Raw genomic sequence first — 12130 nt, 5'->3', positions numbered from 1 at the left:
TTTACTTAATAGTTAAGGAAGTGACTATTTGTGTATTGATATTTTTTTTATATTTTTTAAAAATATTTTAAAATGATAAAAAAAACGTGAATTAAAAAATTAGAAAAAAATAAAATGTTGAATTTGGCCTAGCGGTCAGATTGAGCGGGCTACTCTGGGCGGCAGAGTAGCCCAACTATTTTTTATAAGATGTGAAGTGTGAGATGATAAATAGTGAGTGATAAGAAGAATTAATTTTTGATGAATTAATTTCTAATTTTAGAGCCTTCGACCCTTGTTCATTAGTGTAACACCTCCGTATTTTAGTGTATTTTTATTGAATGATTATTTTTATTTTATTCAAAATTATTCTCTTGTTTTAAAATTATTGGATTTTAATTGGATTATTTTTTAGGATTTTTTAATTGGTGAAAATTAATTTTTATGTGCTTTCTTAATATTTATTTATTGTTGTGCATTTAAATTATTTTTCATATTTAATTAATTACTGTGAAATTTAATTGTTTCAATTTGACTTTACCATTACATTTAAATTATTTAATTTAACTTGTGGTTTTAAAATCATCTCCGTTGGATCATTTTTGTGACCCAAATTATGAGGATTGGATCTCATTTCTTTTCCCTCTATTTTTCTTTCCTCTCCGTTTCTTTTCTTTCTTTTCTTTTTTCTTTTTTTTCCTCCATAGTTCCCCCTCTCCCGCCGCTGTGGCCTGCACCGCCCAGCCCAGCAGCTCCCCACCGGCCGTTGACCACCCCCCATCAATTCTAGCCTCCCTTGAGCCGCCGTGAGCCCCTACGCACGGCTGGAAGCCGCGGCACTCTTTCCGCCGCTGCGCCGCTGTCGCACCACCATTGGCCACCATCTTCCTACCACTTCATCCTCGACCTCTTAGCAACCCATTGGACCCAAACCCAGCTCCGATCCGCCACCGGTGAAGTTCCACCATCTACATTTCCGATTTGGGTATTTTGGTCTTCTACCACCCATTTCGCCGCCACCCACGGCAAACCACCACCACCACTAGCTTCACCGACCTCCCTAGGCCCTACTCTATCAAATTTGAGTCTTCGTTTGTCACCGTTGAAAAGTGGGTATCTGTGACCCACGGCCACAGTGTATTTTACACTGTTCGACAGCTATTTTTCCACTTCGAGCGCACCCGTGATCTTCGAAAAATTATTATATAGCATTGTAAGTATTTCTCCAATGAACTTTCGTAATTTAAATGTATTTTTGCACTAACCCATTTCAATGTATTTTTGGCATGCCGGACTGAGTCCGAGGAGTTCGGGGGTCGGATGGATTTGTGATTGGAGTTGTTTGGTTGGTTTGGTTTATTTGGTTTGGTTGTTGATGAGTTGTTTTGATTGAATTTGTTGGGATTGGTTCTGGATGGATGTTGGATCAGTGTTGGTGCATGTTCATATCATTATTTCATGCATGATCATGTTTGTAAAGAAAACTGGGTTTTCGTGTATTGCATTCATGTTTATGTGTTTATGAAAACTGAGTTTTCATGTGAGAATGGATTTTGGGTGCGTGTGTATCACGACCCCAAGCCGAGATGGGGTATTAACTCGGTGGAGCTCCTCTGGTTACTCGGGAGCGGAATATACTGAGTAACGTCCCCTGGATTGTCGCCGGGCGACAATGGGATCGGACGAGATGGTCTCGTGCCGACTCCGTGGTCCTTCTGCTGGCGGGGACTAGAGGATGTTTGGCCACGTACGCGCTGGGCGCGGAACTGGGCATCGCTCGTTGCGTAGTGTGGGTGCTTGGCCATGTACGCGCTGGGCGCGGAACTGAGCACCACTACGAAGCCAGGACATGCGGATAGTCCATAGGGGAGGCCATGGTGCATATGGAATTAATGCATGGTGCATTTAGAATGAATGCACTATTTTATAGGAAAATAGTGCGAGTTGGATTTCTGGGTAAATCATTTTTTGGGAAAATGTTTTATGGATATTTTGGACCAAAATGAGATTTTGGCGTGTGTTGAAAAATTATCATTTTGGGAAAAATGATGTATTGTGGAAAAATGCATATTTCATCATGTGCATGCATGTTAGTTGCATTTAATGCATTTTATATTACGTTGCTATTTGGGGTCAGTCATACTTACCTGCGATACCATTTTGTAGTAACGCAGATTTTGATACAGATGAGGAGGAGGAGGGCGAGCCTGAAGAGTGATCTGGGATCACTCGTTTGTTTATTTGAAAACTATTGTATTATATTTTTATGGATGACTGTATAACTGCTATTTAAATTTTTACTGATGTTTGATTGTAAATAAATTCTGGTACTTAGTTGACTATCCGCTGCGTTATTTTATTTGTACACTGTTGCATGTATACACAGTGACACTTCGTTGGGATGTGTGACCGTATTGTCATCATCTCGTCGTCACGATTCCCGTTCTTTTGTACGTGGGAGTCGGGGCGTCACAATTAGACAAACCTTTTGTAAAATATTGAGTCCCACTAATAAATAATAATTTGTTTTACACTTTTTTAAGGTGAGGTCTACTTTTTTATAAAGGCTTGTATGAGGTTTATCTATTTAAGACTTGTACAAATTATTTCTCTGATCATTATGTGAGTACGGAAGACGAAAGAGCGGCTTTCAAATGCAATCCCATCAATAAAAAAGGAACGAACGAAACCCTTAAAAAAAGTCTCCGTCTCGAAAGTCTAACTAAGAGGTTGGCTCATTGATGGTATATATGAACACCTTCAAATTGCTCCCAAAAACGTTCGACTTCAAAGAAAAGGTCACCTGGCCTATTGTTGTTAGGAAATTAAACCCCAGAAATGCTCAAAGTCAAGGAAAAGTAACGTCATCTCTGTCGCTGTCTATCAGCTTATAAGGGCATTCCATGAGTTCTTTTTTTCCTTTCGAAAGAGCATTCCATGACTTCTGAAGGCCGTGTAAATATATTAGTACCATTTTCTTTTTTAGTCGGCATACCTATCCCAATTTTGAAATAACTAACTAATTCTACACTAAAATACAACTAATCTTTTGTACGTTTTACTACTTAAAAGTTGCAAAAGAAACTCATTTTCAGCATTATTTATATTTAAAAGATTTGATTCTTATGATGGAATTATAAATCCATGTATATAAAGCTTGAGTTAATTATATATATCGCCCTACAACTAGAAGTCTCCACCTCTATGATCAAGAAAAATCATTAATTCAAGTTAATATATTGTAGCTTTATCGGATGAAATGTCCAATTTCGTTAGTGGCTGCGAAGAACAATAAAGTGTCGTTTGGATAGTCAACTGAGTTGATATGAGATGAAACAATTTCATTATCTAAACGGGGACTAAACCTGCAACACTTTAACGTACAATTGTGATTTAGATCTTCTTTGCACCAATATTGTCTCAATGTACACCTAAATCATATTCATAATCACTTGAGGACTAACTACATGCATATGATCTCATGAAATACATATGTAATAAATAAATAAACATGACATGATATTGCCCGCCCATATATATAATAAATTATATTTATCTCAGAAAATAATTTTTTTTTTTATTAAAAGAATACGAAAATTCAAATATTTTATTTTAGAACAAAATTCTCAAAAACTCTTTCTTTATCTTTATCTTTAACTTTGAAAATGAAAATCGACCATTAATACAAAGATTGAGATGATATATCAATAGGGGTACTGCAGCTAACTTATTTTAATATTATTTAAATATATTTTTAGAAACAACTTGTAGGCTGTGACCACACGTACTAGCTAGTACTTGACAGTGGAAGATAACTTGTATACAAAGTTTTTTTTTTTTTTTTTTCCTTTAATAGCATTATATTATTCCGGGCTCTTTGAAATTAATTTGGCAAAGCTAGTTGAGATGATCATATTTATGTCATTCTTTTTTTTTTCTCTCTCTCTTTTAATTGGTTGACATTTGAATTGGTTGACATTTGAGTAAATTAGCTTTAAAAGAGATGAAGCAAGTGACAATCTTAATTATCAACAGGCAACAAGGAATAAAATATTTTTGAAATTAATAAATAAATTTTGTTTTTCAAGTGGATCTCGTATTTATTTATTTTTTTTAAAATAACTCCGCGGCACTTACGCATTTACGACTACGACTATTATTTTTCCAAGTAATTGCTGCTCGGGCTTTGATCTCTACGTAAGTAATTAAGGTCTAAACTCCAAAATCATATTCTTCCTCTTCTCTCTTAACTCCTTTATCCAGCCTACAGTATAGTAATCCTTCAATATCTTGCAGTGTCAGCTTTGATCCAGTAGTCTATCCCATACAGTACTATATATATAGGATAGACTGGATGTTATATAACATCTCAGACAATTTCCCATCTACCACCTCTACGCTCGTTCATCCCTGATCTTATTTTACCCAACCTTTCACCATGATGATCATGTGAAGGGGCCGGCATCTCATGGATGACCAGCTAGCTGTAAGTGTAACACTTTAACTATGATTTCAATTTTAGAAAACATTAGGGACAGAATACAGAATACTAGAAAGTACTTCCAATATCACATAAGATAAAAGAAACTTTATTGAAATTAAAAGATAGATCAACGGAAGCACTTGTTTAGAGTAATTCAAACTTAGTGCTACAAAACTGATCGAGTACTAAAAGCCTAAGCGAGAAATCTCAAAAGACACTAGACCTCTGCCTCGTCTCCCGAAGGTATGTCCAGTCCTGCAGCATTCTCGTACTGATCATTACTTGAGACATCCATACATTAAAATAAAGTGAGTCGAATACTAAAAAAAAAAAACAACATCATATAGTTAAGTATATAAAATAATAGATTTTCTAGATCAACACATGAGCAATCATAGTCATTCTACTATCACATTTTTTACATTCATTCTCATTATTGATTATACATGTTTTTACTTTAATTGTCAAAGGTACATGCAGTTACCTCAATGCGTTAGGGTCAACGACTTTTGCTGTCATGACTCGGACCCAAGGGTGAAACCTTTTAACTTGAAGTCCACAATAATTAAGGGAAAAACTAAATATAATAATCCACCAAAATCAAATAAAACAACAACCCAAATACAACAATATTTCTCATATATAATCCAACGTCTCAAAAATTCTTCCAAGTAAAATAAACTAAACGCTGGTAAAACTTCTCTAAAATCTCACAAATTTACTTGTGGCACCAGGCATTTATCTCACATTTCTCTTCTAATCTTGTCACATGTCATCTATTTCAACTATCATAACCATTAAAGTCATCGGAAAAGTAATGGAGCTAAATATGCAAGTTATCAACAATTCAATAAGTAGAGAATCTATATTAGTGTGTAAACATGAGCATGTTTACATAATGCAAAACAAAACAAAATCTCAAACTAACATAGCAATAATAATATAGATAAAAGAATTTTTGCATAAGTGAAATTGAATTGTGATACCCCATATAATAAGTGAGGGTATGTGGTGTATCAGATTCCACATTATCTGGGAAGGAGAAGTTCTTGCTTTTTATAATGTTCCAATGAAACTCCAATTGTATCATTGACAAGTCCTTTTAGAGTAGAGGTCATATGACTTATTAGGTCTTCCATTGTGGTATTACAATTAGTATCAGAGTGTAAGTTTTAGATTTTGCAAACTTTATGAAATGAGTTTTTGGAATTATGAGGTTTTAGACTTTGCAGACTATCGAAAATTACCAGTGTGACGTTTGATGTTTTAGATGCTGCAGACTTTAAGAATAATTTTGAGGATATCTAGATTTTAGATTCTGCAGTCTTCAAGAAATGATTTTGTATAAGATTCAAGGTTTTAGATTTTATCGGTTTTATCATATAGGTTTGATCAAACCCTAAGGTTTCGATTCTATAGACATTAGGTAATGATTTTTAATTAGAGTTAAGATTTTGAAATCTGCATATTATAGGTTTTAGTAAGATATGAGTAGGAATGGGTAAGATTAAGAAATTAAGCTGTTTTATGTCTGGTACGCACTTGCATCTACGTCTATGCTTTTTATATTAGTATTTTCTTAGAAACGTCTAATTGGGCCTAGTTTTTAGGATGCTGCCTCGTCGATGTATTCATAACCTTGCAGAGTTGAACAGATCTAATAATGACGTAGAAGTTAGCTCAAGTGCTTCTGAAATAATTTGAGTGGTGGCGCAACAAATGGTGGAAGAGATCACTTAGAACCCCCAACGTCGCAACCACAACATCAATGAGCAGGGTTGTACAATAAAGCAGTTTAATCAGCTGCACCCACCTTCATTTGATATTATTAGAGGCGACCTGACTATGGCAGAGGACCAGATCCAGGATATAGAGGAAATACTTCAAGCCCTAAATTGCAAAGACGAACAAAAGGTGTTGTACTCAACCTTTAAGTTGAATGGTGAAGCAAAGCGCTGGTGGATTGCACAGAGGAGTATCAGGGAAGCTGATGGGAGAGTAGTCCTTATTACAACTCCCTACTTTAAGCAGATCTTCTTCGAACGCTTCTTCCCAAAATCAATTAGAGATGTTAGTGTAACTGCCGCTCCTTTCTTCTTACGTAAGCTTCTCTCTTTCTTACGTAAGGCTCTTCCTTTCTGTCGTAAGAAAATTCCGATGACAGAATTATGCAATAGTCTGCCATTCTTTCTGGCGAGTGTGAGCATCGTCATGTGTGCCAAACCATGACGATGTGCCTCTCGAGATATTAGGTGACTTCTAAGGCACGCCCAGTGTTTTAAATATACTGGAAATATTTATATGAGGTATTTCTTGTATCGTTGAGTTAAACTTGTTTTTAAATGAGACAATTATAATATTTTGAAGAGCTCCAAAATATTATAATTTTCAGAAATCATTTTAATATTAATTATTAAAATAATTCCAGTTATTTGAAATATTATGGGATTTAAATTATGTTGAAAGCTATAATTAATTTAATGGTTTTATTCTTTTAAAGATATTAAATAAGACTTCATCATTTTATTAATGATGAAGAAATATTATTTTATATACTAAAGTTAGTTTAAAATAATATTTACCTTAATTCCTCTGAGTGCTTTTAATTAAGTTAACATTTATGCATTTTCAAATCAGTATTTTAATATCTCAACGTTAGATCGTTTTGAGGACCCCAAGATGAAGGGACTAGATTATAAACCCAAACCCTCTCTCTTTCTCCCTCACTTTTCCCCAGCCCTCTCTCTCTCCTCCCTCTCCCCAGCGTAAGCGATATGTAGCTCCTCCCACGCTGAAGCCTGCATGCCTCAGCCCAGCGCTGCCGTGCGTCAGCAGCCCTCACCGCCGGCACCGTCACTCCTCTCCCTCCGGCGAGCCTCCCTGTGGCAATCTCTCCCTCTCAGGCTCTCTCCTCCTCTCCGCTGGAAGTGCAAAGCCCGAATGGGCTTGATTCACGTAGCGCCGCCGTGCGCCGCCCAACAGCGCCACCACTCCCACGGCAGCTTCCTCTGCCACCCGCCACCACCCTCCAGCAAAACTAGCACCTCCCATGCAGCCACCTTCCCTGTAGCACACACGCACAATAGACCCACGTACGGCTTCACCGTGCGCGACCTCTAGCACCGCCGTGCGTGACTCCCACGGCCACTAGTCACCACCATGGACCTCCCTCTACCTCCCCCGTCCTCCTCCACGTGAACCATGGCCAGTAGCTTCTTTCTCACCCATGGCTTCCTCTCCCTCAAGCGCATGGCCTTGCACTCCTCCACCGCCGTGCACCGCCACCCACGGTGGGTAACCACCTCTCCGGCACCCTCAGTCCACCATTAAGCTATATCAACCACCCACGACCCCGATCTGTCACCCATGCACGCACACTCTCTCTCACTCTCCCACGGCCTCTCACCCACTGTACGGTCAGATCCACCGCTGTGAGCCACCATGGCGCCACCCCGATGCCACCACGAGATCCACCGCATTTCCCTTAGCCAAGCCCTAGGTCCAAACCACCACTTTATGTGGTGGGTAATCACTGCACGTGATGGACAGTCACTACATGTGACTGACCGCCACTGTATACGGCTAGAGCCGCCATGTTATGCCCCTCACCACCATCACAGGGCCTTCACGAGCCCTTCTAAGACCACACTTAGCTATCCAAATGCCCAAATAGTCAACATACATGGGTTAGCCGCCACGTACGACCTCTCCGATGTCATTGGCTGTGATGGTCAACGGGCAACGCACGGGTTATCCCGTCGATGGAATAACTCTATCCCTTTTAATTATGTTAGATGTTAATTAGTGGACTAGGTTGTGGACTGTGCTATTAGTATTTGTGGAGTTCGCTATATTGAGATGTGCTGTGTAATGCGCTATGAAGTGTTGGGCATATCTGTGTACTGTGGTGACGTGATGTGCCATGTATGTGAAGTATTGGGCTTATTGTGTAGTGCGCTGTGAAGTGTTGGGCGTATGTGTGAAGTGTTGTGGACTGTACTGTATAATGTAGTTGTGGAGTTGTGTCGTAATGATGGCGTCGTTGTGCTGTGCAGTGTAGTTGTGGGGCATGTGTTGTATGGATGGTGTGGCATTGTGTGAAATGGGAAGAGTACACACTGAATGTACTCTGTGTGTGGCATAAAGTGAGATAAGGAGAGTATATGTAGAATATACTCTCCTGGCGTATGTGGAGTGGGAATAGTACACGCTGAGTGTACTCTGTGTGTGGTGCAGTGTGAGATAAGGAGAGTATATGTAAAATATACCCTCCTGACGTATTGTGGAACGGGATGAGTACATGTGGAGTGTCTCCATGTAATGGAGTGACGCACCATATGGCAGGTATGTCATAATGGTGATGTGGCGTAATGTGTGTAAATGGAGTATATGTGGAGTGTACTCTATGTGGTGGAGTGATGCATCATATGGCGGGTATGCCATATTGATGATAGGTTGTAGTAGGTATGAAGGGAGTACATGTGAAATGTACTCCATGTAATGGAATGACGCACCATATGGCGGTTATGCCATAATGGTGATGTGGCGTGGTGTGTATGAAGGGAATTCATGTGGAATGTACTCCATATGGTGGAGTAATGTACCATGTGCCAGATATACCATAATGATGATGTGGCGTGGTGTGTATGAAGGGAGTACATGTGGAATGTACTCCATATGGTGGAGTAATGGTACATGGTGGAGTAATGTACCATGTGGCGGATATGCCATAATGGTGATGTGGCGTGGTGTGTATGAAGGGAGTACATGTGGAATGTACTCCATATGGTGGAGTAATGCACCATATGGTGGATATGCCATAATGGTGATGTGGCGTGGTGTGTATGAAGGGAGTACATGTGGAATGTACTCCATATGGTGGAGTAATACACCATGTGGCGAGTATGCCATAATGGTGATGTAGCGTAACATGTGTGAAGAGAGTATACGTGGAGTGTACTCTATGTGGTGGAGTGATGTACCATTTGGCTAGTATGCCATAATGGTGATGTGGCGTAATGTGTGTGAAGGGAGTACATGCAGAACGTACTCCATGTGGTGGATTGATGCACCCTATGCCGTGTACGCCATAATGGTGATGTGGTGTGTATGAAGGGAATATACATGGAGTGTACTCCACGAGGAGCGACACTTCGTGTGACGTGTCGTAGTGATAAGGATGGTTGTGCAGTTGATGGGCGTGGAACGTGATGAGTAGTGTCAGGAACTGTGGAACAGTGTCTCGAAGTAGTTATGGCGCAGCTTGTAGTCTGAAGTGACAAGTTACTGTGATGCACTTATGGCTAGGAGTATGCGTGAAGTAGCAGAACAAGTGTAAGAGTATGCAGCGGAAGCATGACTGGGCAACGTCACGAAGTGAAGTGGTTACTGACAGTCGTGCTTGTGATGGATGAGACGTTGGCGTAGAACGTGGTGAGTTGTGTAGGGAACTGTGGCACAGTGTCCCGAAGTAGTTGTGACGCGGCCTGTAGTCTGAGGTGACAAATGTCACTGTAATTGACTTACAGCTAGAAGTATGGGTGTAGTAGTAGAATAAATGTAAGAGTACGCAGCAGAAGCATGATTGGGCAATGTCACGAAGTGACGTGGTTATTGACAGTCATGCTTATGATGGATAAGGAGTTAGCTCTAGAATGGCGTAATGGGAATGTGACGAGATGTCACGATGTGACGGGAGTACGTGAGGAACTGTACTCGTGATGAGTAAGAAGTTGGCGTAGAAGTGAAGTAACAGGATATCAGGTGACGTGACAAGGTCACGGTGTAGCTTGAGAGTAGTCTCGAGCTATGTGACGTGACATAAGGCATAGTTGTGAACGAAGTCTTGCCGCGTTAAGTGTTGTGATGAACTGTAAGAAGGGACGGCTAGCATGAAGAGTCATGCTGGCCAGGTTAAGAGAATGTTGGTATCGGAATATGGCCATCATCCCTACGGGCAGGTGATCAACATGTTATATGTTGATCTTATGTGATAAAAGGAGTAAGGTACATGTGTAATCTGGTGAGACACGTGTACTAGACGGATTCACCATATGTAATGGGTAATCTGTCCTAAATATAGTTACATGGTGCTTAAGCCTTAGAGTTGGCTTAGAGCCTTGTGTCTTGTATGGATGGGAATGAGGATTAGTATGGGCTAAGATGTATGGAGGTAGTGACGGATGTATTGTCTAGGATTGGGATGCATGACTTAGTTGGTCTGAATCATGCATCAAGATGAGTTCAATAAAGGAGAATAAGACGAATGTCTTAGTGTCTTAATCCTAAGATGAATCATGGGTTCACTTTAGTGAATGAGCACTCAAGGCAAGACGTTGAGTTGAAAGATGCTGTGACAGCAATGGGTCTCTGAAGGTTTTAACGTAGTAAAAGGCACGTAAGTGCACGGGATAGAAGGAGAGTGTTTCAAGTATAGTGTATTTCTATTTATAGTTAAGTTGCTTATGCATTAGATAGAGAATGACGTTAAGGTGATGTATACATGTAGGTTGCCAGCTGACACGCGCATGAATGGACTGCATGGTATGAAAGTAGCATGGAGTCCAGGTAAGTATTACGTTCATGCCCTTCTGGAGTTTTCTAGAAATTACGAAACGAAAATGAAAAGCTCTTCTCTTTAAGAAAATGTTTACGAAAGAAGATGCCATGCTTTCAAACGTATAAGTACGTACGGCCCCTCCATGAAAGCCCCTTTTTACGTACCCAAAGTTATTAATTGTATGCATACGAATGGATGACTATAAGATGTATCTATTGTATGTATTTTTAAAGAAACAAACTGATGAAAATGCACAAAAGACGAGCTTGAGCCGACATCTTCGTGGATCCGACGGACCGACGCCGTCGCGAGCGCCGCGAGGTGATGCTCGTGGACGCTGCGAAGGCCGACGTTCAAGGTGATGCTTACGGATGCCGCGAAAGGCGAAGTTTGAGCCCGTGCTTTATGTTTTATGGACGGTACGAACCGATACTTTTGTGAATGCCGCGAGGTGATGCTCGTGGACGTCATGAAAGAGGACGTTCAAGCCCATGCTCACGAAATGATGTTTTCTCACGAAAAGAAATGTTTTCTCATGTTAAATGAAAGAAAGAACTGAATGAAAGCTCAAGCTCTTCAGAGCTGGCATGAATGAATGAAGCTCTAGCTCTTCAAAGCTGGCATGAATAAATGAAAGAATGAATGAAAGCATGAAATGTATAAGGACACGTAACGACCACATGAATGAATGAAAGGGTACCAATGAATGGGTAGATTGCAATGCCAGGTAAGTAGTACTAGTAGTGCACCTAGTGCTGCCCCTATGAAAAGGAATTCCCAACCTGTGGCCACGGGTGAAATCCAAGTCAAAGGGCCGCTAACCCTAACACACGGGGTGTAATAGTGTGTACCGGCATATGAAAGTGAAAAGAAAGAATGTATGTATATATGTATGTATGCATGCACGAACGCACTTTAAGAAATGAAGGCACTGACGGGTAGAACATTTTATGAAAAGAAAGGAAAACCTCGTCCAGTGACGTTTTCAAATGAACGCACGTATGCACGCATGCATATATGTATAGTATGTACGAATGATGAATGCATGAATGAAAACCTACGTTGTTATATTTTAACTGCATGAAGTAATGCTTACGAGTCTTCGACTC

Source organism: Juglans microcarpa x Juglans regia, chromosome 2S (assembly GCF_004785595.1).
Source record: "Juglans microcarpa x Juglans regia isolate MS1-56 chromosome 2S, Jm3101_v1.0, whole genome shotgun sequence".
In the NCBI taxonomy this organism is placed as follows: Eukaryota; Viridiplantae; Streptophyta; class Magnoliopsida; order Fagales; family Juglandaceae; genus Juglans; species Juglans microcarpa x Juglans regia.
Note: the sequence above shows the minus strand (reverse complement) of the source record.